Source organism: Oncorhynchus keta, chromosome 17, assembly GCF_023373465.1.
Source record: "Oncorhynchus keta strain PuntledgeMale-10-30-2019 chromosome 17, Oket_V2, whole genome shotgun sequence".
Taxonomy (NCBI): domain Eukaryota; kingdom Metazoa; phylum Chordata; class Actinopteri; order Salmoniformes; family Salmonidae; genus Oncorhynchus; species Oncorhynchus keta.
The window spans coordinates 42528603-42556465 of record NC_068437.1 but is presented as its reverse complement, the minus strand read 5'-3'; the positions used below and the strand labels follow the sequence as shown (position 1 = coordinate 42556465).

The window sequence follows — 27863 nt, the reverse complement described above, 5'->3', positions numbered from 1 at the left end:
CTAATATAGTGTATAAGAGGTCAGGCTGGGCCTAATATAGTGTATAAGAGGTCAGGCTGGGCCTAATATAGTGTATAAGAGGTCAGGCTGGGCCTAATATAGTGTATAAGAGGTCAGGCTGGGCCTAATATAGTGTATAAGAGGTCAGGCTGGGCCTAATATAGTGTATAAGAGGTCAGGCTGGGCCTAATATAGTGTATAAGAGGTCAGGCTGGGCCTAATATAGGTATAAGAGGTCAGGCTGGGCCTAATATAGTGTATAAGAGGTCAGGCTGGGCCTAATATAGTGTATAAGAGGTCAGGCTGGGCCTAATATAGTGTATAAGAGGTCAGGCTGGGCCTAATATAGTGTATAAGAGGTCAGGCTGGGCCTAATATAGTGTATAAGAGGTCAGGCTGGGCCTAATATAGTGTATAAGAGGTCAGGCTGGGCCTAATATAGTGTATAAGAGGTCAGGCTGGGCCTAATATAGTGTATAAGAGGTCAGGCTGGGCCTAATATAGTGTATAAGAGGACAGGATGGGCCTAATATAGTGTATAAGAGGTCAGGCTGGGCCTAATATAGTGTATAAGAGGTCAGGCTGGGCCTAATATAGTGTATAAGAGGTCAGGCTGGGCCTAATATAGTGTATAAGAGGTCAGGCTGGGCCTAATATAGTGTATAAGAGGTCAGGCTGGGCCTAATATAGTGTATAAGAGGTCAGGCTGGGCCTAATATAGTGTATAAGAGGTCAGGCTGGGCCTAATATAGTGTATAAGAGGTCAGGCTGGGCCTAATATAGTGTATAAGAGGTCAGGCTGGGCCTAATATAGTGTATAAGAGGTCAGGCTGGGCCTAATATAGTGTATAAGAGGTCAGGCTGGGCCTAATATAGTGTATAAGAGGTCAGGCTGGGCCTAATATAGTGTATAAGAGGTCAGGCTGGGCCTAATATAGTGTATAAGAGGTCAGGCTGGGCCTAATATAGTGTATAAGAGGTCAGGCTGGGCCTAATATAGTATATAAGAGGTCAGGCTGGGCCTAATATAGTGTATAAGAGGTCAGGCTGGGCCTAATATAGTGTATAAGAGGTCAGGCTGGGCCTAATATAGTGTATAAGAGGTCAGGCTGGGCCTAATATAGTGTATAAGAGGTCAGGCTGGGCCTAATACAGTGTATAAGAGGTGAGGCTGGGCCTAATACAGTGTATAAGAGGTCAGGCTGGGCCTAATATAGTGTATAAGAGGACAGGCTGGGCCTAATATAGTGTATAAGAGGTCAGGCTGGGCCTAATATAGTGTATAAGAGGTCAGGCTGGGCCTAATATAGTGTATAAGAGGTCAGGCTGGGCCTAATATAGTGTATAAGAGGACAGGATGGGCCTAATATAGTGTATAAGAGGTCAGGCTGGGCCTAATATAGTGTATAAGAGGTCAGGCTGGGCCTAATATAGTGTATAAGAGGTCAGGCTGGGCCTAATATAGTGTATAAGAGGTCAGGCTGGGCCTAATATAGTGTATAAGAGGTCAGGCTGGGCCTAATATAGTGTATAAGAGGTCAGGCTGGGCCTAATATAGTGTATAAGAGGTCAGGCTGGGCCTAATATAGTGTATAAGAGGTCAGGCTGGGCCTAATATAGTGTATAAGAGGTCAGGCTGGGCCTAATATAGTGTATAAGAGGTCAGGCTGGGCCTAATATAGTGTATAAGAGGTCAGGCTGGGCCTAATATAGTGTATAAGAGGTCAGGCTGGGCCTAATATAGTGTATAAGAGGTCAGGCTGGGCCTAATACAATAAGTTTTGTAGTTATTCCAATGTTGTTGATGTAAAGAATATTTGTTAGTTTGTGGTGTGTATTGAGGAGCAAACAGTCGCTGCACTGGACACACTGCAAATTGAGAAATCATGTGACTAAACTGAATAAAAAGAATAATAAACTATACTATGAAACAAAGATAAATGATATAAAGAATGATAGTAAAATAGCTTTGGAGCACCTTAAATAAAATTTTGGGGAAAAAGTAAAACTCAGGTCCATCATTCATTGAAATAGATTGCTAATTCATCACAAAACCAACTGATATTGCCAACTATTTTAATTATTATTTCATTGCCAAGATTAGCAAACTTAGGCATAACATGCCAGCAACAAACACAGACACTACACATCCAAGTATATCTGACCAAATGATGAAAGACAAGAATTGTAATTTTGAATTCCGTAAAGTGAGTGTGCAGGAGTTAAAACATTTTTTTATTATCTATCAGCAATGACAAGCCACCGGGGTCTGACAACTTGGATGGAAAATGACTGAGAATAATAGCGGACGATATTGCCACTCCTATTTGCTATATCTTCAATTTAAGCCAACTAGAAAGTGTGTGCGCTCAGGCCTGGAGGGAAGCTAAAGTTATTCCACTACCTAAGCAGAGTAAAGCCCCCTTCACTGGCTCAAATAGCCGACCAATCAGTCTGTTACCAACCCTTAGTAAACTTTTGGGGAAAAATTGTGTTTGATCAGATACAATGCTATTTTACAGTAAAGAAATTAACAGACTTTCAGCATGCATATAGGGAAGAATATTCAACAAGCACAGCACTTACACAAATTACTGATGATTGGGGTCAGATAAATTGATGATAAAAAAAATTGTGGGGGCTGTTTTGTTAGACTTCAGTGGGGCTTTTGACATTATCGATCATAGTCTGCTGCTGTAAAAACCTATGTGTTCTGGCTTTACACCCGCTGCTATAATGTGGATAAATAGTTACTTGTCTAACAGAACACAGAGGGTGTTCTTTAATGGAAGCCTCTCCAACATAATCCAGGTAGAATCAGGAATTCCCCTGGGCAGCTGTTTAGGCTCCTTACTTTTTTCAATCTTTACTGACGACGTGCGATTGGCTACTACAGTGACTGAAATGACTGTAGCACTTAACAAAGAGCTGCAGTTAGTTTCAGAATGGGTGGCAAGGAATAAGTTAGTCCTAAATATAAAAAAAAAAACTAAAAGCAGTGTATTTGGGAAAAATAATTCACTAAACCCTAAACCAACAACTCAATCTTGGAATAAATCATATGGATATTGAGCAAGTTGAGGTGACTAAACTGCTTGGTGTAACCTTGGATTATAAACTGTCATGGTCAAAACATGTAGCTAAAATGGGGAGAAGTCTGTCCATAATAAAGTGTTCTTCACAACACTATCAACTAGACAGGTCCTACAGGCCTTAGTTTTGTCTCACCTGGACTACTGTTCAGTTGTGTGGTCAGGTGCCACAAAGAGGGACTTTGCAATTGGCTCAGAACAGGCAGCACGGCTGGCCCTTGGATGTACAGAGAGCTCATATTAATAATATGCATGTCAATCTCTCCTGGCTCAAAGTGGAGGAGAGATTGACTTCATCACTTCATTGTATTTGTGAGAGGTATTGACATGTTGAATGCACAGAGCAATCTGTTTGAACGACTAGCACACAGCTCAGACACCCATGCATACCCCACAAGACATGACACCAGAGGTCTCTTCACAGTCCCCAAGTCCAGAACAGACTATGGGGGGTGCACAGTACTACATAGAGACATGATTACATGGAACTCTATTCCACATCAGGTAACTGATGCAAGCAGTAGAATCAGATTTAATAAACAGGTAGAAATACACCTTATAGAACAGCGGGGACTGTGAAGTAACACAAACATAGGCACAGACACATGCATACCAACACACATGATAACATACGCACTATACACACACTGACACATGGATTTGTGTTGTAGATATGTGGTAGTGGAGTAGGGGCCTGAGGGTTGTGTTGTAGATATGTGGTAGTGGAGTAGGGGCCTGAGGGTTGTGTTGTAGATATGTGGTAGTGGAGTAGGGGCCTGAGGGTTGTGTTGTAGATATGTGGTAGTGGAGTAGGGGCCTGAGGGTTGTGTTGTAGATATGTGGTAGTGGAGTAGGGGCCTGAGGGTTGTGTTGTAGATATGTGGTAGTGGAGTAGGGGCCTGAGGGTTGTGTTGTAGATATGTGGTAGTGGAGTAGGGGCCTGAGGGTTGTGTTGTAGATATGTGGTAGTGGAGTAGGGCCTGAGGGTTGTGTTGTAGATATGTGGTAGTGGAGTAGGGGCCTGAGGGTTGTGTTGTAGATATGTGGTAGTGGAGTAGGGGCCTGAGGGTTGTGTTGTAGATATGTGGTAGTGGAGTAGGGGCCTGAGGGTTGTGTTGTAGATATGTGGTAGTGGAGTAGGGGCCTGAGGGTTGTGTTGTAGATATGTGGTAGTGGAGTAGGGGCCTGAGCGTTGTGTTGTAGATATGTGGTAGTGGAGTAGGGGCCTGAGGGTTGTGTTGTAGATATGTGGTAGTGGAGTAGGGGCCTGAGGGTTGTGTTGTAGATATGTGGTAGTGGAGTAGGGGCCTGAGGGTTGTGTTGTAGATATGTGGTAGTGGAGTAGGGGCCTGAGGGTACACACTTAGTGTGTTGTGAATTCTGTTATGAATATATTGTAATCTTTTAAAAATGGTATAACTGCCTTCATTTTGCTGGACCCCAGGAAGGGTAGCTGCTGCCTACAATTACAACGTTTGTTGACGACACGACGGTAGTAGGCCTGATCACTGATGATGATGAGACAGCCCATAGAAAGGAGGTCAGAGGCCTGACAGTGTGGTGCCAGGACAACAACCTGTCCTTCAACATGAGGAAGACAAAGGAGCTGATCATGGACTACAAGAAACGGAGGGCCGAGCCACCATCCACATTGACGGGCTGAAGTGGAGCAGGTTGTGAGCTTCAAGTTCCTCGGTGTCCACATCACCAAGGATCTATCATGGTCCAAACAAACCAACACAGTTGTGAAGACAACTCCTCTTCCCTTTCAGGAGGCTGAAATGTGGCAGTAATAAAGCCTCTCCTGAAAAAGCCAAACCTTGACCCCAAATAAAAAACTTTAAAAACGAATTGGCCTATATCGAATCTCCCATTCCTCTCTAAATGTTTTGAAACAGCTGTTGTTCAGTAACTCACTGGCTTCCCGAGGTCAAATAATGTATACAAAGCGCTTCAGTCTGGTTTTAGACCCCATCCGAGAACTGAGACTGCACTCATGAAGGTGGTAAATGATCTTTTAATGGTGTCAGAGCAAGGCTCTGCATCTGTTCTTCTTGGCCTTAGTGCTGCTTTTGACACCATAGAGCACCACTTTCTTTTGGAGAGATTGGAAACCCTAATTGGTCGACACGGACAAGTACTTCCATGGTTTATATCGTATCTGTCGAAAATATATAAGTTTGTGTTTCCTAGCCACAGTGCTTCTACATCTGCATTGCTTGCTTTCTGGGTTTTTAAGTTTGGTTCTGTATAAGCACTTTGTGACAATTGCTCATGTAAAAAGGGCTTTATAAATACATTTGAATGATTGAAAAGATTTGACATTGTCACGTTCTGACCTTAGTTCTTTTGTTATGTCTTTGTTTTAAGTATGGTCAGGGCGTGAGTTGGGGTGAGCAGTCTATGTTCCTTTTTCTATAGTTTGGGAGTCTGTGTTTGGCCTGGTATGGTTCTCAATCAGAGGCAGCTGTCAATCGTTGTCCCTGATTGAGAACCATACTTAGGAAGCCTGGTTTCACTTTTGAGTTGTGGGTGCTTATGTTCTGTTCTGTTTCACCGTTCAGGACTGTTCGTTTTGTGGTTTTATTGTTTTGTAGTTAAATGTATTTATATAGCCCTTCTTACATCAGCTGATATCACAAAGTGCTGTACAGAAACCCAGCCTAAAACCACAAACAGCAAGCAATGCAGGTGTACAAGCACCAAGCATATGACAAACAAAATGTGATTTGATTTTCGATGTTTTCAGAAGATGGGCAGGGCCACTGCTGTCCTAGCTTCAGGGGGAAGATGGGCAGGGACTCTGCTGTCCTAGCATCAGGGGGAAGATGGGCAGGGACTCTGCTGTCCTAGCTTCAGGGGGAAGATGGACAAGAAATCTGCTGTCCTAGCTTCAGGGGGAAGATGGACAAGAAATCTGCTGTCCTAGCTTCAGGGGGAAGATGGACAGGGACTCTGCTGTCCTAGCATCAGGGGGAAGATGGACAGGGCCACTGCTGTCCTAGCTTCAGGGGGAAGATGGACAGGGCCACTGCTGTCCTAGCTTCAGGGGGAAGATGGACAGGGATCTGCTGTCCTAGCTTCAGGGGGAAGATGGACAGGGATCTGCTGTCCTAGCTTCAGGGAAAGATGGACAGGGATCTGCTGTCCTAGTTTCAGGGGGAAGATGGGCAGGGACTCTGCTGTCCTAGCTTCAGGGGGAAGATGGACAGGGACTCTGCTGGCCTAGCTTCAGGGGGAAGATGGACAGGGACTCTGCTATCCTAGCTTCAGGGGGAAGATGGACAGGGACTCTGCTGTCCTAGCTTCAGGGGGAAGATGGGCAGGGACTCTGCTGTCCTAGCTTCAGGGGAAGATGGACAGGGATCTGCTGTCCTAGTTTCAGGGGGAAGATGGACAGGGACTCTGCTGTCCTAGCTTCAGGGAAAGATGGACAGGGATCTGCTGTCCTAGCTTCAGGGGGAAGATGGGCAGGGAATCTGCTGTCCTAGCTTCAGGGGGAAGATGGGCAGGGACTCTGCTTTCCTAGCATCAGGGGGAAGATGGGCAGGGACTCTGCTGTCCTAGCTTCAGGGGGAAGTTGGTTTCCCCACTGGGCTGCCAGGACAGAGAACAACTTTGAACTTTTGTGCTGAATGGGAGCTGCCCTCCCTTTGGGTGGGAGGACCAATAGACCAGAGATGGATAAGTTGCAGGGGTTTGATGGCACAAGCGGGGAGCCCAGCCAACAGCGAGTTGCAGTAGTCCAGATGGAAGAGGACAAGTGCCTGGATTAGGACCTGATCCACTTCCTGTGTGAGGAAGGGTCGTACTCTATGGATGTTCCTCTTCCTGTGTGAGGGAGGGTCGTACTCTACGGATGTTCCTCTTCCTGTGTGAGGGAGAGTCGTACTCTACGGATGTTCCTCTTCCTGTGTGAGGTAGGGTCGTACTCTACGGATGTTCCTCTTCCTGTGTGAGGGAGGGTCGTACTCTACGGATGTTCCTCTTCCTGTGTGAGGGAGAGTCGTACTCTACGGATGTTCCTCTTCCTGTGTGAGGGAGAGTCGTACTCTACGGATGTTCCTCTTCCTGTGTGAGGGAGAGTCGTACTCTACGGATGTTCCTCTTCCTGTGTGAGGTAGGGTCGTACTCTACGGATGTTCCTCTTCCTGTGTGAGGGAGGGTCGTACTCTACGGATGTTCCTCTTCCTGTGTGAGGGAGAGTCGTACTCTACGGATGTTCCTCTTCCTGTGTGAGGTAGGGTCGTACTCTATGGATGTTCCTCTTCCTGTGTGAGGGAGGGTCGTACTCTACGGATGTTCCTCTTCCTGTGTGAGGGAGAGTCGTACTCTACGGATGTTCCTCTTCCTGTGTGAGGTAGGGTCGTACTCTACGGATGTTCCTCTTCCTGTGTGAGGGAGGGTCGTACTCTACGGATGTTCCTCTTCCTGTGTGAGGGAGAGTCGTACTCTACGGATGTTCCTCTTCCTGTGTGAGGGAGGGTGGTAATCTACAGATGTTTCTCTTCTTGTGTGAGGTAGGGTCGTACTCTACGAATGTTTTAGAGCATGAACCTGCAGGACTGAGTCACTGGTTTGTTGTTTGTGGAGAACAACAGGGTGTTGTCCAGGGTCACGGCAAAGTTCTTTGCACTCTGGGTGGGAGACACCGTGGAGAAGTCCGTGACACCGTGGAGTTGTCAACGGTCTTGGAGCGGGCAGGACTTCCCCGGGAGGAAGGGCAGCTTTTTCTTGTGGAATTGAATAAGGAGACAGAGGAGGTGTTATGATTGTTGTAGAATTGTCTTTAGTTTGATCCACACTACATGATGTTGTCCCATCCGAAAATATGTGTCAGACATGTTGACTGAACTGGCCGGGAGAACTTTGGATTACAGTGTCAAAGCTGAAAACGTCCTCACACATGCAAGCTAGCACGCACGCTGACACACGGTGTCACAGACAGTTCATAGTCTTTAGTTAATCAGCTTCTTTCATCCTAATATAGTTAATGGTTGGCCATGGAGGGAGAGAGCTGGTATTTTTCAACTTATTTCATCCTAATATAGTTAATGGTTGACCATGGACAGGGAGAGCTGGTATTACTCTCTCTTGTTTACTTCATGTATTACAGTCCTATCTGAGATACGATACCACAACAGTGGATTTAACATTTCCTTCTGTAATGGCACGTAAAAATGTATACTATCCAGGAGACGCCCATGTGTGTGTTTATGCGCACGCGTGCGTGTGTGTGTGTGCGCGTGCGTGCGTGCGTGTGTGCATTCAGGATTTTGATATTTGACTTGTTGTAAAAGGACAAAGTATTTACAATGGTGGCCTAACAAAAGGCAAAAGTCGTCTGGAATAAAAACATAAATAATAATAAATAAATATAGGACAAAACTGACACCACAACAATAATATAATAATAATAATAATATATGCCATTTAGCAGACGCTTTTATCCAAAGCGACTTACAGTCATGTGTGCATACATTCTACGTATGGGTGGTCCCGGGGATCGAACCCACTACCCTGGCGTTACAAGCGCCATGCTCTACCAACTGAGCTACAGAAACAACATAGCAAGGCAGCAATACATGACAACACAGCATGGTAGCAACACCACATGACATTAACATGGTAGCAGCACAACATGGCACAAACATTATTGGCCAACAGACAACAGCACAAAAGGCAAGAAGGTAGAGACAACAATACATCAGGTGACCCATTAGTTTGACCCGTGACAGATATTTAACTTGTTGTAAAGGGATAAAGTTTGACCCGTGACAGATATTTAACTTGTTGTAAAGGGATAAAGTTTGACCCGTGACAGATATTTAACTTGTTGTAAAGGGATAAAGTTTGACCCGTGACAGATATTTAACTTGTTGTAAAGGGATAAAGTTTGACCCGTGACAGATATTTAACTTGTTGTAAAGGGATAAAGTTTGACCCGTGACAGATATTTAACTTGTTGTAAAGGGATAAAGTTTGACCCGTGACAGATATTTAACTTGTTGTAAAGGGATAAAGTTTGACCCGTGACAGATATTTAACTTGTTGTAAAGGGATAAAGTTTGACCCGTGACAGTTATTTAACTTGTTGTAAAGGGATAAAGTTTGACCCGTGACAGATATTTAACTTGTTGTAAAGGGATAAAGTTTGACCCGTGACAGATATTTAACTTGTTGTAAAGGGATAAAGTTTGACCCGTGACAGATATTTAACTTGTTGTAAAGGGATAAAGTTTGACCCGTGACAGATATTTAACTTGTTGTAAAGGGATAAAGTTTGACCCGTGACAGATATTTAACTTGTTGTAAAGGGATAAAGTTTGACCCGTGACAGATATTTAACTTGTTGTAAAGGGATAAAGTTTGACCCGTGACAGTTATTTATGCCAATCTTTTTATCCAAAGAATGAAATAAGAATGAAAACAATATCTACTGTCTTGATAAGAAATTGGTTACCTCATTCTTCATATGTACACTACCGGTCAAAAGTTTTAGAACACCAACTCATTCAAGGATTTTTCTTCATTTTTACTATTTTCTACATTGTTAAAAAATAGTGAAGGCGTCAAAACTATGAAAGAACACATATGGAAACATGTAGTAACAAAAAAAGTGTTAAACAAATCAAACATATATTTTACATTTGAGATTCTTCAAAAACCCTTTTCCTGGATGACAGCTTTGCACTCTTGGCATTCTCTTAACCAGCTTTACCTGGAATGCTTTTCTAACAGTCTTGAAGGAGTTCCCACATATGTTGAGCACTTGTTAGCTAATTTTCCTTAACTGCGGTCCGACTCATCCCAAACCATCTCAATTCGTTTGAGGTCGGGGGATTGTGGAGGCCAGGTCAGATGCAGCACTCCATCACTCTCCTTCTTGGTAAAATAGCCCTTACACAGCCTGGAGGTGTGTTGGGTCATTGTCCTGTTGAAAATGACAAATGATAGTCCCACTAAGCGCAAACAAGATGGGATGGTGTATCGCTGCAGAATGCTGTGGTAGCCATGCTGGTTAAGTGCGTCTGGAGTTGTAAATAAATCACAGACAGTGTCACCAGCAAAGCATCATCACATGTCCTCCTCCATGCTTCACGGTGGGAACCACACATGCAGAAATCATCCGTTCACCCACACAAAGACACAAAAATGATTGGTGTCCTTTAGTAGTGGTTTCTTTACAGCAATTCAACCATGAACGCCTGATTCACGCAGTCTCCTCTGAACAGCTGATGTTGATGTGTCTGTTACTTGAACTCAGTGAAGCATTTATTTGGGCTGCAATTTCTGAAGCTGTTAACTCTAATGAACTTATCCTCTGCAGCAGAGGTAACTCTGGGTCTTCCTCTCCTGTGGCAGTCCTCAGGAGAGCCAGTTTCATCATAGCGCTTGATTGTTTTTGGGACTGCACTTGAAGAAACTTTAAATGTTCTTGAAATTTTCCTTATTGACTGACCTTCATGTCTGTCATTTCTCTTTGCTTATTTGAGCTGTTCTTGCCAGAATATGGACTTGGTCTTTTACCAAATAGGGCTATGTTCTGTATACCACCCTTACCTGTACCCCTACCTGTACCCGTACCTCACAACACAACTGAATGGCTCAAACGCATTAAAAAGGAAATCAATTCCACAAATGAACTTTTAATTAAGAAAGCACACCTGTTAACTGAAATGCATTCCAGGTGACTACCTCATGAACCTGGTTGAGAAAATGCCAAGAGTGTGCAAAGCGGTCATCCAGGGTGGCTATTTGAAGAATCTCAAATATATAATATATTTTGATTTGTTTAACACTTTTTTGGTTACTACATGATTCCATATGTGTTATTTGGGGGAGTGTCACGAGTCCGATCGAGGGTGGCTTCCCTTCCCGGTCGGGTGGCGCTCGGCGGTCGTCGTCACCGGCCTATTAGCTGCCACTGATAGTCTTTCCTCCCCCTCCTTGTATGTTTATTCACCTGTTAGTGAATCATTAGTTGGGCTTTGTTCCTGGTCGTGTATTTCAATTGTACTATTTTCGTCCCCCGTGTTTGGGGCATTTTGGTTGTGAGCACCCAGTGTTGCGTTAGTGCATTAAAGAGCACAGTTTTGCACTCTCCGTTTCCTGCGTCTGACTCCACACCCACGACACCCGGAGCGTTACAGGGAGGCAGGTAGCCTAGTGGTTAGAGGCAGGTAGCCTAGTGGTTATAGGCAGGTAGCCTAGTGGTTATAGTCAGGTAGCCTAGTGGTTAGAGGCAGGTAGCCTAGTGGTTAGAGGCAGGTAGCCTAGTGGTTAGAGGCAGGTAGCCTAGTGGTTAGAGGCAGGTAGCCTAGTGGTTAGAGGCAGGTAGCCTAGTGGTTAGAGGCAGGTAGCCTAGTGGTTATAGGCAGGTAGCCTAGTGGTTATAGTCAGGTAGCCTAGTGGTTAGAGGCAGGTAGCCTAGTGGTTAGAGGCAGGTAGCCTAGTGGTTATAGGCAGGTAGCCTAGTGGTTAGAGGCAGGTAGCCTAGTGGTTAGAGGCAGGTAGCCTAGTGGTTATAGTCAGGTAGCCTAGTGGTTAGAGGCAGGTAGCCTAGTGGTTAGAGGCAGGTAGCCTAGTGGTTAGAGGCAGGTAGCCTAGTAGCCCTAGTGGTTAGAGGCAGGTAGCCTAGTGGTGTTAGCCTAGTGGTTAGAGGCAGGTAGCCTAGTGGTTAGAGGCAGGTAGCCTAGTGGTTATAGTCAGGTAGCCTAGTGGTTAGAGGCAGGTAGCCTAGTGGTTAGAGGCAGGTAGCCTAGTGGTTATAGTCAGGTAGCCTAGTGGTTAGAGGCAGGTAGCCTAGTGGTTAGAGGCAGGTAGCCTAGTGGTTAGAGTCAGGTAGCCTAGTGGTTAGAGGCAGGTAGCCTAGTGGTTAGAGGCAGGTAGCCTAGTGGTTAGAGGCAGGTAGCCTAGTGGTTAGAGGCAGGTAGCCTAGTGGTTAGAGGCAGGTAGCCTAGTGGTTAGAGCGTTGGGGCAGTAACCGAAAGGTACTGACCCTGTCGTTCTGCCCCTGAACAAGGCAGTTAAACCCACTGTTCCTAGGCTGTCATTGTAAATAAGAATTTGTTCTTTACTGACTTACGTGGTAAAATAAAATGTCATAGTTTTGATGTCTACTTTGTCTACCTAGTGTCTCAAAAAGCTGTCTTAGTAGTCTGCAATGTTTTTTCATTTATTTTTGCCAATGAATGTATTATTGTGCAGTGACACTTTAAAACATATTTCTAACTCTATGTTCTTAAAACTCTCTTTAGCTCCTAGTGTGATTCCTTGATTAGCGACTGAGTTAATGTCTTGACACAGTTGCATCATACTAGTCAAAGTACACGTGTTAACACACACACACACACACACACACACACACACACACACACACACACACACACACACACACACACACAGTCTATCCTGAGGGAAGGTACCAGTGTTGTCTAGACTAGTTGGTCTTCTGTCAGCCCTTTGGGAAAAAGGTGTGTGCTTGAGTGCGTGTGTGACCGTCTGTCCGTGTGTGTGTGTGTGTGTGTGTGTGTGTGTGTGTGTGTGTGTGTGTGTGTGTGTGTGTGTGTGTGTGTGTGTGTGTGTGTCCGTGTGTGTGTGTGTATTCACATATACTTGCATCCGTGTGTCTGTCTTCCGTCAGTCCCCCTGGACTGCTGAGTTTAGGGATGAGCCCAAGGAGAAGGGAAGCTGTCGGTCCCTTCAGAGAACTCTCTAGCATCTCGCCCAACTCCAGTTACCATGGTACCAAACCCTGAGGGCCAACCTCCAGTTACCATGGTACCAAACCCTGAGGGCCAACCAACACAATGCATGACCCACTGAGAACCCTGGGGGGTGTTCCAAATGGAACCCTTTTCCCTTTATAGTGCACAACTTTAGACCAGGGTCCATGGGGAACAGGGTGCCATTTGGGACACAAATCTACCACTTATACATACCACTTATACAATGCCATACGTTTTATTGTATTTAACTAGGCAAGTCAGTTAAGACCAAATTCTTATTTACATTGACTGCCTACCCCTGTCTATTTTTGTTTGAAATGTGCTGGGGAAACAGACACTACCTTCTTCAAAAGGTTGTGCAAACTAGGATAAAAAGTCAAACTAGGATAAGAAGCACACTGGTGATCTTGATGGCGTTTCATTTCATGGAGTTTATTGTACTAAGGTTTCAGTCTCAATAGACGTTCTAGCAACGCGCATGCCCCGCCCACTTGAGGATCTGTCTTTTTCAGCCATCTATTTCCTGTTTGAGGGCTGTTTTTCAGCCATCTATGTCCTGTGTTTGAGGGATGTTTTTCAGCTGTCTATTTCCTGTGTTTAAGAGGTGTTTTTCAGCCATCTATTTCCTGTGTTTAAGAGGTGTTTTTCAGCCATCTATTTCCTGTGTTTAAGAGGTGTGTTTTTCAGCCATCTATTTCCTGTGTTTGAGAGCTGTTTTTCAGCCATCTATTTCCTGTGTTTGAGAGGTGTATTTCAGCCATCTATTTCCTGTGTTTAAGAGGTGTTTTTCAGCCATCTATTTCCTGTGTTTGAGAGGTGTTTTTCAGCCATCTATTTCCTGTGTTTGAGAGGTGTTTTTCAGCCATCTATTTCCTGTGTTTGAGAGGTGTTTTTCAGCCATCTATTTCCTGTGTTTGAGAGGTGTTTTTCAGCCATCTATTTCCTGTGTTTGAGAGGTGTTTTTCAGCCATCTATTTCCTGTGTTTAAGAGGTGTTTTTCAGCCATCTATTTCCTGTGTTTAAGAGGTGTTTTTCAGCCATCTATTTCCTGTGTTTGAGAGGTGTTTTTCAGCCATCTATTTCCTGTGTTTGAGAGGTGTTTTTCAGCCATCTATTTCCTGTGTTTGAGAGGTGTTTTTCAGCCATCTATTTCCTGTGTTTGAGAGGTGTTTTTCAGCCATCTATTTCCTGTGTTTGAGAGGTGTTTTTCAGCCATCTATTTCCTGTGTTTAAGAGGTGTTTTTCATCTATTTCCTGTGTTTAAGAGGTGTTTTTCAGCCATCTATTTCCTGTGTTTGAAGAGGTGTTTTTCAGCCATCTATTTCCTGTGTTTGAGAGGTGTTTTTCAGCCATCTATTTCCTGTGTTTGAGAGGTGTTTTTCTATTTCCTGTGTTTGAGAGGTGTTTTTCAGCCATCTATTTCCTGTGTTTGAGAGGTGTTTTTCAGCCATCTATTTCCTGTGTTTGAGAGAGCCATCTATTTCCTGTGTTTTTGTTTTTCAGCCATCTATTTCCTGTGTTTGAGAGGTGTTTTTCAGCCATCTATTTCCTGTGTTTGAGAGGTGTTTTTCAGCCATCTATTTCCTGTGTTTTTTTTTCAGCCATCTATTTCCTGTGTTTGAGAGGTGTTTTTCAGCCATCTATTTCCTGTGTTTGAGAGGTGTTTTTCAGCCATCTATTTCCTGTGTTTGAGAGCCATCTATTTCCTGTGTTTGAGAGGTGTTTTTCAGCCATCTATTTCCTGTGTTTGAGAGGTGTTTTTCAGCCATCTATTTCCTGTGTTTGAGAGGTGTTTTTCAGCCATCTATTTCCTGTGTTTGAGAGGTGTTTTTCAGCCATCTATTTCCTGTGTTTGAGAGGTGTTTTTCAGCCATCTATTTCCTGTGTTTGAGAGGTGTTTTTCAGCCATCTATTTCCTGTGTTTGAGAGGTGTTTTTCAGCCATCTATTTCCTGTGTTTGAGAGGTGTTTTTCAGCCATCTATTTCCTGTGTTTGAGAGCCATCTATTTCCTGTGTTTGTTTTTCAGCCATCTATTTCCTGTGTTTGAGAGGTGTTTTTCAGCCATCTATTTCCTGTGTTTGAGAGGTGTTTTTCAGCCATCTATTTCCTGTGTTTGAGAGGTGTTTTTCAGCCCTGTGTTTGAGAGGTGTTTTTCATCTATTTCCTGTGTTTGAGAGGTGTTTTTCAGCCATCTATTTCCTGTGTTTGAGAGGTGTTTTTCAGCCATCTATTTCCTGTTTGAGAGGTGTTTTTCATGGGTATTTTGATGGGTGTTCATTTTTTGTAGAATTGAAAAAAGTAAATATACAGTTGAAATGTTTACAAATGAGATGCGCTGAAAGAAAGCAGGTAGAGAGGCTGTCTGGAGGCCAGTAGACATACATGTCTGGAGGCCAGTAGACATACATGTCTGGAGGCCAGTAGACATACATGTCTGGAGGCCAGTAGACATACATGTCTGGAGGCCAGTAGACATACATGTCTGGAGGCCAGTAGACATACATGTCTGGAGGCCAGTAGACATACATGTCTGGAGGCCAGTAGACATACATGTCTGGAGGCCAGTAGACATACATGTCTGGAGGCCAGTAGACATACATGTCTGGAGGCCAGTAGACATCTGGAGGCCAGTAGACATACATGTCTGGAGGCCAGTAGACATACATGTCTGGAGGCCAGTAGACATACATGTCTGGAAGCCAGTAGACATACATGTCTGGAGGCCAGTAGACATACATGTCTGGAGGCCAGTAGACATACATGTCTGGAGGCCAGTAGACATACATGTCTGGAGGCCAGTAGACATACATGTCTGGAGGCCAGTAGACATACATGTCTGGAGGCCAGTAGACATACATGTCTGGAGGCCAGTAGACATACATGTCTGGAGGCCAGTAGACATACATGTCTGGAGGCCAGTAGACATACATGTCTGGAGGCCAGTAGACATACATGTCGGAGGCCAGTAGACATACATGTCTGGAGGCCAGTAGACATACATGTCTGGAGGCCAGTAGACATACATGTCGGAGGCCGGTTTAACATACATGTATTTCTGAAACTAAATCAAATTAAATCACATTTTATTGGTCACATACACATTTTTAGCAGATGTCATTTATTTGACCACGCTGGTCATTTATGAACATTTGAACATCTTGGCCATGTTCTGTTATAATCTCCACCCGGCACAGCCAGAAGAGGACTGGCCACCCCTCATAGCCTGGTTCCTCTCTAGGTTTCTTCCTAGGTTCTGGCCTTTATAGGGAGTTTTTCCTAGCTACCGTGCTTCTACACCTGCATTGCTTGCTGTTTGGGGTTTTAGGCTGGGTTTCTGTACAGCACTTTGAGATATCAGCTGATGTAAGAAGGGCTAAATAAATACATTTGATTTGATGTTTTTGCAGGTGTAGTTTCTTCAGCCTCCTAAGATTGAAGAGGCGCTGTTGTGCCTTAAACACACTGTCTGTGTGGGTTGACCATTTCAGATCGTTGCTGATGTGTACACCAAGGAACTTCGAGCTTTCCACCTGCTCCACTACTGTTCCATTGATGTGGATAGGGGCAAAGCTCCCTCTGCTCTTTCCTGAAGTCCACAATCAGCTCCTTTGTTTTGTCAACATTGAGTGAGAGGGTATTTTCCTGGCACCCCATAGGGACTGGGATATGTTCCAGGTAGCCTCTAAGAATAACATCGAGGTATACACGGACACGGTGACTGAGTTTATCAGGAAGTGAAAAGGAAATGTTCTACCCACTGTGACTATTAAAACCTACCCTACCCTAGAAACCGTGCAAACCACCACAGTTACCCATGGAAAGGTGACTGGGAGTTGCCAAATACAAACAGTGTAGTTATTCCTTCCACAAGGTAATCAAACAGACAAATGTCAGTATAGAGAAAGTGGAGTCGCAATTCAACGGCTCAGACACGAGACGTATGTGGCAGGGACTCCAGACAGTCACGGATTACAAAGGGAAAGCCAGCCACGTCGCGGACTCCGACGTCTTGCTCCCGGACAAACTAAACACCTTCGCCCGCTTTGAGGATAACACAGTGCCACCGACGCGGCCCGCTACCAAGGAGTGTGGGCTCTCCTTCTCCATGGCTGATGTGAGTAAGACATTTAAACATGTTAACCCTCGCAAGGCTGCTGGCCCAGACGGCATCCCCAGCTGCATCCTCAGAGCATGTGCAGACCAGCTGGCTGGAGTGTTGACGGACGTATTCAATCTCTCCCTATCCCAGTCTGCTGTCCCCACTTGCTTCAAGATGGCCACCATTGTTCCTGTACCCAAGAAGGTAACTGAACTAAATGACTATCGCCCCGTAGCAATCACGTCTGTCATCATGAAGTGCTTTGAGAGACTAGTTAAGGATCATATCACCTCTTCCTTGCCTGCCACCCTAGACCCACTTCCATTTGCTTACCGCCCCAATAGGTCCACAGACAATGCAACAGCCATCGCACTGCACACTGTCCTATCCCATCTGGACAAGAGGAATACCTACGTAAGAATGCTGTTCATTGACTATAGCTCAGCATTCAACACCATAGTACCCTCCAAGATCATCATTATGCTGGAGGCCATGGGTCTGAACCCCGCGCTGTGCAAGTGGGTCCTGAATGTCCTGATGGGCTTCCCCCAGGTGGTGAAGATAGGAAACAACACCTCCACTTCGCTGATCCTCAACACAAGGGCCCCACAAAGGTGCGTGCTCAGCCCCCTCCTGTACTCCCTGTTCACCCATGACGGCATGGCCACACACGCCTCCAACTCAATCATATATTTTGCAGATGGCACAACAGTAGGCCTGAATACCAATGGACTGTTTCTCCATGTAACCCACATACACATCAGCATAGTTAGGAGCCATGGGGGATCCCATAGTAGTACCCTTTGTCTGAATAAAGAAATCATTTAGAAACATTAAGTAGTTGTGTGTGAGTACTATTTGTATGTGGGTTACAGTGGGAAAAACAGTCCATTTGGAAACGGTATATAGGTGATATTTTTGTTCTATGGAGGGGTGATGCCAAACAGCTCCAGGCGTTCCATGCTTTTCTTAACTCCTGTTCTGAGCATCTGAGATTTACTATGCAGTCTGACACACGTCAAATCAGTTTCCTTGATCTTCTGATCTTGTGTGAAGATAATGTTCTATACACTGATCTTTACAGGAAGCCTACTGATCATAACACTTTGTTGAGGGCTGATAGTTGTCACCAGCTTCCCCTGAAAAACAGTTTGCCCTACAGCTAATTCTGTTGAATCAAAAGAATAGGGGTGACCGCTACGATTTATTGTTAAAACGAGAGGCTGCCTGGATCTTTAATTTAAAAACCTTTGCTCGTCTCGGTCTCAAGGTAGACTTTGATCTGAAGCCATTCTTGTGATTTTGATATTGTAAATGTCTGTAGGCTTATGTAGCCAAATTGCTTCTATAATCATATGTTATCCATTCATGTTTTTGGTATGTTATTTTTTATATCTGAGAATTAACCAATGATATCAGGCCACATCCGACCATGATTACAGACAACTGTGTGTGTCCTTTGACACTATATAAACGAGTCACCCTGCAGTGTTTGTCATTATACCCTGATGAAGACAGCTGGTCTGTTGAAACTTTGTATATTTGGTTATTCAATTATTGCATCTGAGCTCTTAGAACGTGCGGCTCTCCTTTACATTTTCAAGGCTAGACATATAGAACAATAGAACACAGCCAGTGGGAGTGGCAGGCTAGACATATAGATCATAGACAGCCAGTGGGAGTGGCAGGCGAGACATATAGATCATAGACAGCCAGTGGGAGTGGCAGGCTAGACATATAGATCATAGACAGCCAGTGGGAGTGGCAGGCTAGACATATAGATCATAGACAGCCAGTGGGAGTGGCAGGCTAGACATATAGATCATAGAACACTGCCAGTGGGAGTGGCTGGCTAGACATATAGATCATAGACAGCCAGTGGGAGTGGCAGGCTAGACATATAGATCATAGACAGCCAGTGGGAGTGGCAGGCTAGACATATAGATCATAGACAGCCAGTGGGAGTGGCTGGCTAGACATATAGATCATAGACAGCCAGTGGGAGTGGCAGGCTAGACATATAGAACAATAGAACACTGCCAGTGGGAGTGGCTGGCTAGACATATAGATCATAGATAGCCAGTGGGAGTGGCAGGCTAGACATATAGATCATAGACAGCCAGTGGGAGTGGCAGGCTAGACATATAGATCATAGACAGCCAGTGGGAGTGGCAGGCTAGACATATAGAACAATAGAACACTGCCAGTGGGAGTGGCTGGCTAGACATATAGATCATAGACAGCCAGTGGGAGTGGCAGGCTAGACATATAGATCATAGACAGCCAGTGGGAGTGGCAGGCTAGACATATAGAACAATAGAACACTGCCAGTTGGAAGTGGCAGGCTAGACATATAGATCATAGACAGCCAGTGGGAGTGGCAGGCTAGACATATAGATCATAGACAGCCAGTGGGAGTGGCAGGCTAGACATATAGATCATAGACAGCCAGTGGGAGTGGCAGGCTAGACATATAGATCATAGACAGCCAGTGGGAGTGGCAGGCTAGACATATAGATCATAGACAGCCAGTGGGAGTGGCAGGCTAGACATATAGATCATAGACAGCCAGTGGGAGTGGCAGGCTAGACATATAGAACAATAGACAGCCAGTGGGAGTGGCAGGCTAGACATATAGATCATAGACAGCCAGTGGGAGTGGCAGGCTAGACATATAGATCATAGACAGCCAGTGGGAGTGGCAGGCTAGACATATAGATCATAGACAGCCAGTGGGAGTGGCATGCTAGACCTGAAATTGCTTGCTGTTTGGGGTTTTAGGCTGGGTTTAGATCATAGACAGCCAGTGGGAAGTGGCTACAGCACTTGGAGATATCAGCTGATGGCAGGGCTATATAAATAAATTTGATATAGATCATAGACAGCCAGTGGGAGTGGCAGGCTAGACATATAGATCATAGACAGCCAGTGGGAGTGGCAGGCTAGACATATAGAACAATAGAACACAGCCAGTGGGAGTGGCAGGCGAGACATATAGATCATAGACAGCCAGTGGGAGTGGCTGGCTAGACATATAGATCATAGACAGCCAGTGGGAGTGGCTGGCTAGACATATAGATCATAGACAGCCAGTGGGAGTGGCAGGCTAGACATATAGATCATAGACAGCCAGTGGGAGTGGCTGGCTAGACATATAGAACAATAGAACACTGCCAGTGGGAGTGGCAGGCTAGACATATAGATCATAGACAGCCAGTGGGAGTGGCTGGCTAGACATATAGAACAATAGACAGCCAGTGGGAGTGGCAGGCTAGACATATAGATCATAGACAGCCAGTGGGAGTGGCAGGCTAGACATATAGATCATAGACAGCCAGTGGGAGTGGCAGGCTAGACATATAGAACAATAGAACACAGCCAGTGGGAGTGGCAGGCGAGACATATAGAAAAATAGAACACTGCCAGTTGGAAGTGGCAGGCTAGACATATAGATCATAGACAGCCAGTGGGAGTGGCAGGCTAGACATATAGATCATAGACAGCCAGTGGGAGTGGCAGGCTAGACATATAGAACAATAGACAGCCAGTGGGAGTGGCAGGCTAGACATATAGATCATAGACAGCCAGTGGGAGTGGCAGGCTAGACATATAGATCATAGATAGCCAGTGGGAGTGGCAAGCTAGACATATAGAACAATAGACAGCCAGTGGAAGTGGCAGGCTAGACATATAGAACAATAGACAGCCAGTGGAAGTGGCAGGCTAGACATATAGAACAATAGACAGCCAGTGGAAGTGGCAGGCTAGACATATAGATCATAGACAGCCAGTGGGAGTGGCAGGCTAGACATATAGATCATAGACAGCCAGTGGGAGTGGCAGGCTAGACATATAGAACAATAGACAGCCAGTGGGAGTGGCAGGCTAGACATATAGAACATAGATAGCCAGTGGGAGTGGCAGGCTAGACATATAGATCATAGATAGCCAGTGGGAGTGGCAGGCTAGACATATAGATCATAGACAGCCAGTGGGAGTGGCAGGCTAGACATATAGATCATAGACAGCCAGTGGGAGTGGCAGGCTAGACATATAGATCATAGACAGCCAGTGGGAGTGGCAGGCTAGACATATAGAACAATAGACAGCCAGTGGGAGTGGCAGGCTAGACATATAGATCATAGACAGCCAGTGGGAGTGGCAGGCTAGACATATAGATCATAGACAGCCAGTGGGAGTGGCAGGCTAGACATATAGATCATAGACAGCCAGTGGGAGTGGCAGGCTAGACATATAGATCATAGACAGCCAGTGGGAGTGGCAGGCTAGACATATAGATCATAGACAGCCAGTGGGAGTGGCAGGCTAGACATATAGAACAATAGACAGCCAGTGGGAGTGGCAGGCTAGACATATAGAACATAAACAGCCAGTGGGAGTGGCAGGCTAGACATATAGATCATAGACAGCCAGTGGGAGTGGCAGGCTAGACATATAGATCATAGACAGCCAGTGGGAGTGGCAGGCTAGACATATAGATCATAGATAGCCAGTGGGAGTGGCAGGCTAGACATATAGATCATAGACAGCCAGTGGGAGTGGCAGGCTAGACATATAGAACAATAGAACACTGCCAGTGGGAGTGGCTGGCTAGACATATAGATCATAGACAGCCAGTGGGAGTGGCTGGCTAGACATATAGAACAATAGAACACAGCCAGTGGGAGTGGCAGGCTAGACATATAGATCATAGACAGCCAGTGGGAGTGGCAGGCTAGACATATAGATCATAGATAGCCAGTGGGAGTGGCAGGCTAGACATATAGAACAATAGACAGCCAGTGGGAGTGGCAGGCTAGACATATAGATCATAGACAGCCAGTGGGAGTGGCTGGCTAGACATATAGAACAATAGAACACAGCCAGTGGGAGTGGCAGGCTAGACATATAGATCATAGACAGCCAGTGGGAGTGGCAGGCTAGACATATAGATCATAGACAGCCAGTGGGAGTGGCAGGCTAGACATATAGATCATAGACAGCCAGTGGGAGTGGCAGGCTAGACATATAGATCATAGACAGCCAGTGGGAGTGGCAGGCTAGACATATAGATCATAGACAGCCAGTGGGAGTGGCAGGCTAGACATATAGAACAATAGACAGCCAGTGGGAGTGGCAGGCTAGACATATAGATCATAGACAGCCAGTGGGAGTGGCAGCCTCGACATATAGAACAATAGACAGCCAGTGGGAGTGGCAGGCTAGACATATAGATCATAGACAGCCAGTGGGAGTGGCAGGCTAGACATATAGATCATAGACAGCCAGTGGGAGTGGCAGGCTAGACATATAGATCATAGACAGCCAGTGGGAGTGGCAGGCTAGACATATAGAACAATAGACAGCCAGTGGGAGTGGCAGGCTAGACATATAGATCATAGACAGCCAGTGGGAGTGGCAGGCTAGACATATAGATCATAGATAGCCAGTGGGAGTGGCAGGCTAGACATATAGATCATAGACAGCCAGTGGGAGTGGCAGGCTAGACATATAGATCATAGACAGCCAGTGGGAGTGGCAGGCTAGACATATAGATCATAGACAGCCAGTGGGAGTGGCAGGCTAGACATATAGAACAATAGACAGCCAGTGGGAGTGGCAGGCTAGACATATAGATCATAGACAGCCAGTGGGAGTGGCAGGCTAGACATATAGATCATAGACAGCCAGTGGGAGTGGCAGGCTAGACATATAGATCATAGACAGCCAGTGGGAGTGGCAGGCTAGACATATAGATCATAGACAGCCAGTGGGAGTGGCAGGCTAGACATATAGATCATAGACAGCCAGTGGGAGTGGCAGGCTAGACATATAGAACAATAGGCAGCCAGTGGGAGTGGCAGGCTAGACATATAGAACATAAACAGCCAGTGGGAGTGGCAGGCTAGACATATAGATCATAGACAGCCAGTGGGAGTGGCAGGCTAGACATATAGATCATAGATAGCCAGTGGGAGTGGCAGGCTAGACATATAGATCATAGACAGCCAGTGGGAGTGGCAGGCTAGACATATAGAACATAGATAGCCAGTGGGAGTGGCAGGCTAGACATATAGAACAATAGAACACTGCCAGTGGGAGTGGCAGGCTAGACATATAGATCATAGACAGCCAGTGGGAGTGGCTGGCTAGACATATAGATCATAGACAGCCAGTGGGAGTGGCTGGCTAGACATATAGATCATAGACAGCCAGTGGGAGTGGCAGGCTAGACATATAGATCATAGACAGCCAGTGGGAGTGGCAGGCTAGACATATAGATCATAGACAGCCAGTGGGAGTGGCTGGCTAGACATATAGAACAATAGAACACTGCCAGTGGGAGTGGCAGGCTAGACATATAGATCATAGACAGCCAGTGGGAGTGGCAGGCTAGACATATAGAACAATAGAACACTGCCAGTGGGAGTGGCTGGCTAGACATATAGATCATAGACAGCCAGTGGGAGTGGCTGGCTAGACATATAGAACAATAGAACACAGCCAGTGGGAGTGGCAGGCTAGACATATAGATCATAGACAGCCAGTGGGAGTGGCAGGCTAGACATATAGATCATAGACAGCCAGTGGGAGTGGCAGGCTAGACATATAGATCATAGACAGCCAGTGGGAGTGGCAGGCTAGACATATAGAACAATAGAACACTGCCAGTGGGAGTGGCTGGCTAGACATATAGATCATAGACAGCCAGTGGGAGTGGCTGGCTAGACATATAGAACAATAGAACACAGCCAGTGGGAGTGGCAGGCTAGACATATAGATCATAGACAGCCAGTGGGAGTGGCAGGCTAGACATATAGATCATAGATAGCCAGTGGGAGTGGCAGGCTAGACATATAGATCATAGACAGCCAGTGGGAGTGGCAGGCTAGACATATAGATCATAGATAGCCAGTGGGAGTGGCAGGCTAGACATATAGAACAATAGAACACAGCCAGTGGGAGTGGCAGGCTAGACATATAGATCATAGACAGCCAGTGGGAGTGGCTGGCTAGACATATAGATCATAGACAGCCAGTGGGAGTGGCAGGCTAGACATATAGATCATAGACAGCCAGTGGGAGTGGCAGGCTAGACATATAGATCATAGACAGCCAGTGGGAGTGGCAGGCTAGACATATAGATCATAGACAGCCAGTGGGGCTAGTGGCAGGCTAGACATATAGATCATAGACAGCCAGTGGGAGTGGCAGGCTAGACATATAGATCATAGACAGCCAGTGGGAGTGGCAGGCTAGACATATAGATCATAGACAGCCAGTGGGAGTGGCAGGCTAGACATATAGATCATAGACAGCCAGTGGGTGTGGCAGGCTAGACATATAGATCATAGACAGCCAGTGGGAGTGGCAGGCTAGACATATAGATCATAGACAGCCAGTGGGAGTGGCAGGCTAGACATATAGATCATAGACAGCCAGTGGGAGTGTCAGGCTAGACATATAGATCATAGACAGCCAGTGGGAGTGGCAGGCTAGACATATAGATCATAGACAGCCAGTGGGAGTGGCAGGGTAGACATATAGAACAATAGACAGCCAGTGGGAGTGGCAGGCTAGACATATAGATCATAGACAGCCAGTGGGAGTGGGACATATAGAAAATAGGCCAGGCAGGCTAGACATATAGATCATAGACAGCCAGTGGGAGTGGCAGGCTAGACATATAGATCATAGACAGCCAGTGGGAGTGTCAGGCTAGACATATAGATCATAGACAGCCAGTGGGAGTGGCAGGCTAGACATATAGATCATAGACAGCCAGTGGGAGTGTCAGGCTAGACATATAGATCATAGACAGCCAGTGGGAGTGGCAGGCTAGACATATAGATCATAGACAGCCAGTGGGAGTGGCAGGCTAGACATATAGAACAATAGGCAGCCAGTGGGAGTGGCAGGCTAGACATATAGATCATAGACAGCCAGTGGGAGTGGCAGGCTAGACATATAGATCATAGACAGCCTACAGTAATATTAATTATGTTAGATCATCCTGTTATTGGAACACAGACTTATAAGGGTATTTTGTGGATTACCAACTGGTTAAAATAAGTAATATTTATTCGGAATATTTCAAATCACATTTAATTTGTCACATGCGCCGAATACAGCATGTGTAGACTTTACTGTGAAATGCTGACTTACAGGCCCTTAACCAACAGTGCAGTTCAAGAAGAAGATATTTACTAAGTAGGCTAAAATAAAAAAGTAATAATAAAAATTAACACAAAAATATAACGAGGCTCAGGGGGCACCGGTACCAAGTCAGCGTGTGGGGGTACAGGCTGGTTGAGGTAATCTGTACATTAATTGTTTTATGAATTGTTCAGCAGTGTTATGGCATGGGGGTAGAAGCTGTTGCGGTTTTGTCGTGCCCTCTTCACGACTGTCTTGGTATGTTTGGACCATGATAGTTCGTTGGTGATGTGAACACCAAGGAACTTGAAATTCTCGACCCGCTCCACCACAGCCCAGTCAATGTTAATGGTGGACTGTTCGGCCCTCCTTTTCCCTGTAGTCCACGATCAGCTCCTTTGTCTTTCTCACATTGAGGGAGAGGTTGTTGTCCTGGCACCACACTGCCAGTTTTCTGACCTCGTTGTCGGTGCTCAGGCCTACCACTCTTGTGTCGTCAGCAATCTTAATGATGGTGTTGGAGTCATGTTTGGCCACTCATTCGTGGGTGAACAGGGAGTACAGGAGGGGATTAAGTACACACCCCTGAGGGGCCCCAGTGCTGAGGATCAGCATGGCAGATGTGTTGCTACCTACCCTTACCACCTGGGGGTGACCCATCAGGAAGTCCAGGATCCAGTTGCAGAGGGAGGTGTTTAGTCTCTGAGTCCTTAGCTTAGTGATGAGCTTTGAGCGCACTATGGTGTTGGACGCTGAGCTGTAGTCAATGAACAGCATTCTCACATAGGTGTTCCTTTTGTCCAGGTGAGAAAGGACAGTGTGGAGTGCGAGTGTGACTGCGTCATCTATGGATCTGTTGGGGTGGTATGTGAATTGGAGTGGGTCTAGGGTGTCCGGGAGGATGCTGTCGATGTGAGCCATGACCAGCCTTTCAAAGCGCTTCATGGCTACCGACGAGTGCCACGGGGTGCCACGGGGCGGTAATCATTTAGACAGGTTACCTTCGCTTCCTTGGGCACAGGGACTATGGCGGTCTGCTTGAAACATGTAGGTATTACAGACTCGGTCAGGGAGAGGCTGACAATGTCAGTGAAGACATTTGACAATTGGTCCGCGCATTCTTTGAGTACACGTCCTGGTAATCCATCTGGCCCAGCGGCTTTGTGAATGTTGACCTGTTTAAAGGTTTTATTCACATCGGCTACCAAGAGCGTTATCACACAGTCATCCAGAACAGCTGGTGATCTCGTGAATGGTTCAGCGTTGCTTTCCTCGAAGTGAGCATTATAGGCATTTAGCTCGTCTGGTAGGCTCGTGTCACTGGGCAGCTCGAGTCTGGGTTTCCCTTTGTAGTCCGTAATAGTTTTCAAGCCCTGACACATCCGATGAGTGTCAGAGCCGGTGTAGTAGGATTCAATCTTAATCCTGTATCAACGCGTTGCTTGTTTGATGGTTCATCTGAGGGCATAGCGAGATTTCTTATAAGCATCTGGATTAGTCTCCCGCTCCTTGAAAGTGGCAGCTCTAGCTTTTAGCTCGATGCGGATGTTGCCTGTAATCCATGGCTTCTGGTTGGGATTTGTACGTACAGTCATTGTGGGGATGACGTCATCGATGCACTTATTAATGAGGCCGGTGACTGAGGTGGTGTACTCCACAATGCCATTAGATGAATCCTCTAACATATTCCAGTCTGTGCTAGCCAAACAGTCCTGTAGTGTAGCATCCGCGTCATCTGACCACTTCCGTATTGAGCCAGTCACTGGTACTTCCTGCTTTACTTTTTGTTTGTCAGGAGGATATAATTATGGTCAGATTTACCAAATGGAGGGCGGGGAGACCTTTGTATACATCTCTGTGTGTGGAGTAAAGGTTGTCTATGATTTCTTTCCCCTGGTTGCACATGTGACATGCTGGTAAAAATGTGTTAAAACTGATTTAAGTTTGCCTGCATTAAAGTCCCCGGCCACTAGGAAAGCCGCTTCCTTATTTATTGATGGTTCATATCTTCAATCAGTTTAGAGCATCAATCGACATCCATTCTATTCAAGTGCATCCCTTCTGATGGGGTTCAACGGTAAGAGTTATGCTATAGGGCATCGTATAGCTTGGGAGAGGGGAGGCTGGATGTGTGTGTGTGTGTGTGTGTGTGTGTGTGTGTGTGTGTGTGTGTGTGTGTGTGTGTGTGTGTGTGTGTGTGTGTGTGTGTGTGTGTGTGTGTGTGTGTAAACAGACATGAGGTGGCATCACCCTAGAGGGAACGCAGCGCTGTCAATCAAAATCTTGACAACAATACCATAATTACCCCCCAGGGTGGTTCAGATGGAGCTTAACTGCGTCCCAAATGGTACCCAACTCCCTATATAGTGCATTGCTTTTGCCTGATGGGCCCTGGTCAAAAGTAGTGCACTATATAGGACAGAGAATGTATTGACAACTCACTAGAACGTGATGTACCTTGGGGGTGCCAGTTCTTGTGCCTCGTTTCATCCCCTTCTGTCTAAAATCATCCTCATCATCACCAATCATGGAAGAGGTACATAGATGATGTCTTTGTGCTCTGAGAAGGAAGTCAGCAGGACCTACACTGTGCTCTGAGAAGGAAGTCAGCAGGACCTAAACTCTGCTCTGAGAAGGAAGTCAGCAGGAATGAAATCCAAAGTCTGCTGAATAAGAGCTGTCAATGCAGACTGATGAGAGAAAAATAAACTCTCTGGACTTATAGATCATTTTTTTTATTTATTTCACCTTTATTTAACCAGGTAGGCAAGTTGAGAACAAGT

General features: G+C 45.7%; 1 protein-coding gene and 1 long non-coding RNA gene across 7 annotated transcripts in view; one reads left to right on the top strand and one right to left on the bottom strand.

Annotated features, from left to right (window-relative positions):
• The window catches only part of c17h15orf39 (chromosome 17 C15orf39 homolog), a 209825-nt gene that overhangs the window by 70417 nt on the left and 111545 nt on the right, over positions 1 to 27863 (bottom strand). The gene's annotated exons all lie outside the window — the stretch shown is intronic.
• LOC127908296 (uncharacterized) lies at positions 13541 to 14955 on the top strand. 6 transcript variants are annotated; one of them, XR_008066724.1, is made up of 4 exons: positions 13541 to 13779; positions 13850 to 14024; positions 14543 to 14787; positions 14875 to 14955. It is a non-coding gene; the product is annotated as an uncharacterized LOC127908296 (long non-coding RNA). The 6 variants fall into 6 exon arrangements; XR_008066725.1 differs by lacking the exon at positions 14875 to 14955 and adding an exon at positions 14449 to 14483 and having other exon boundaries at positions 14543 to 14814; XR_008066726.1 differs by lacking the exon at positions 14875 to 14955 and adding an exon at positions 14225 to 14259 and having other exon boundaries at positions 14543 to 14814.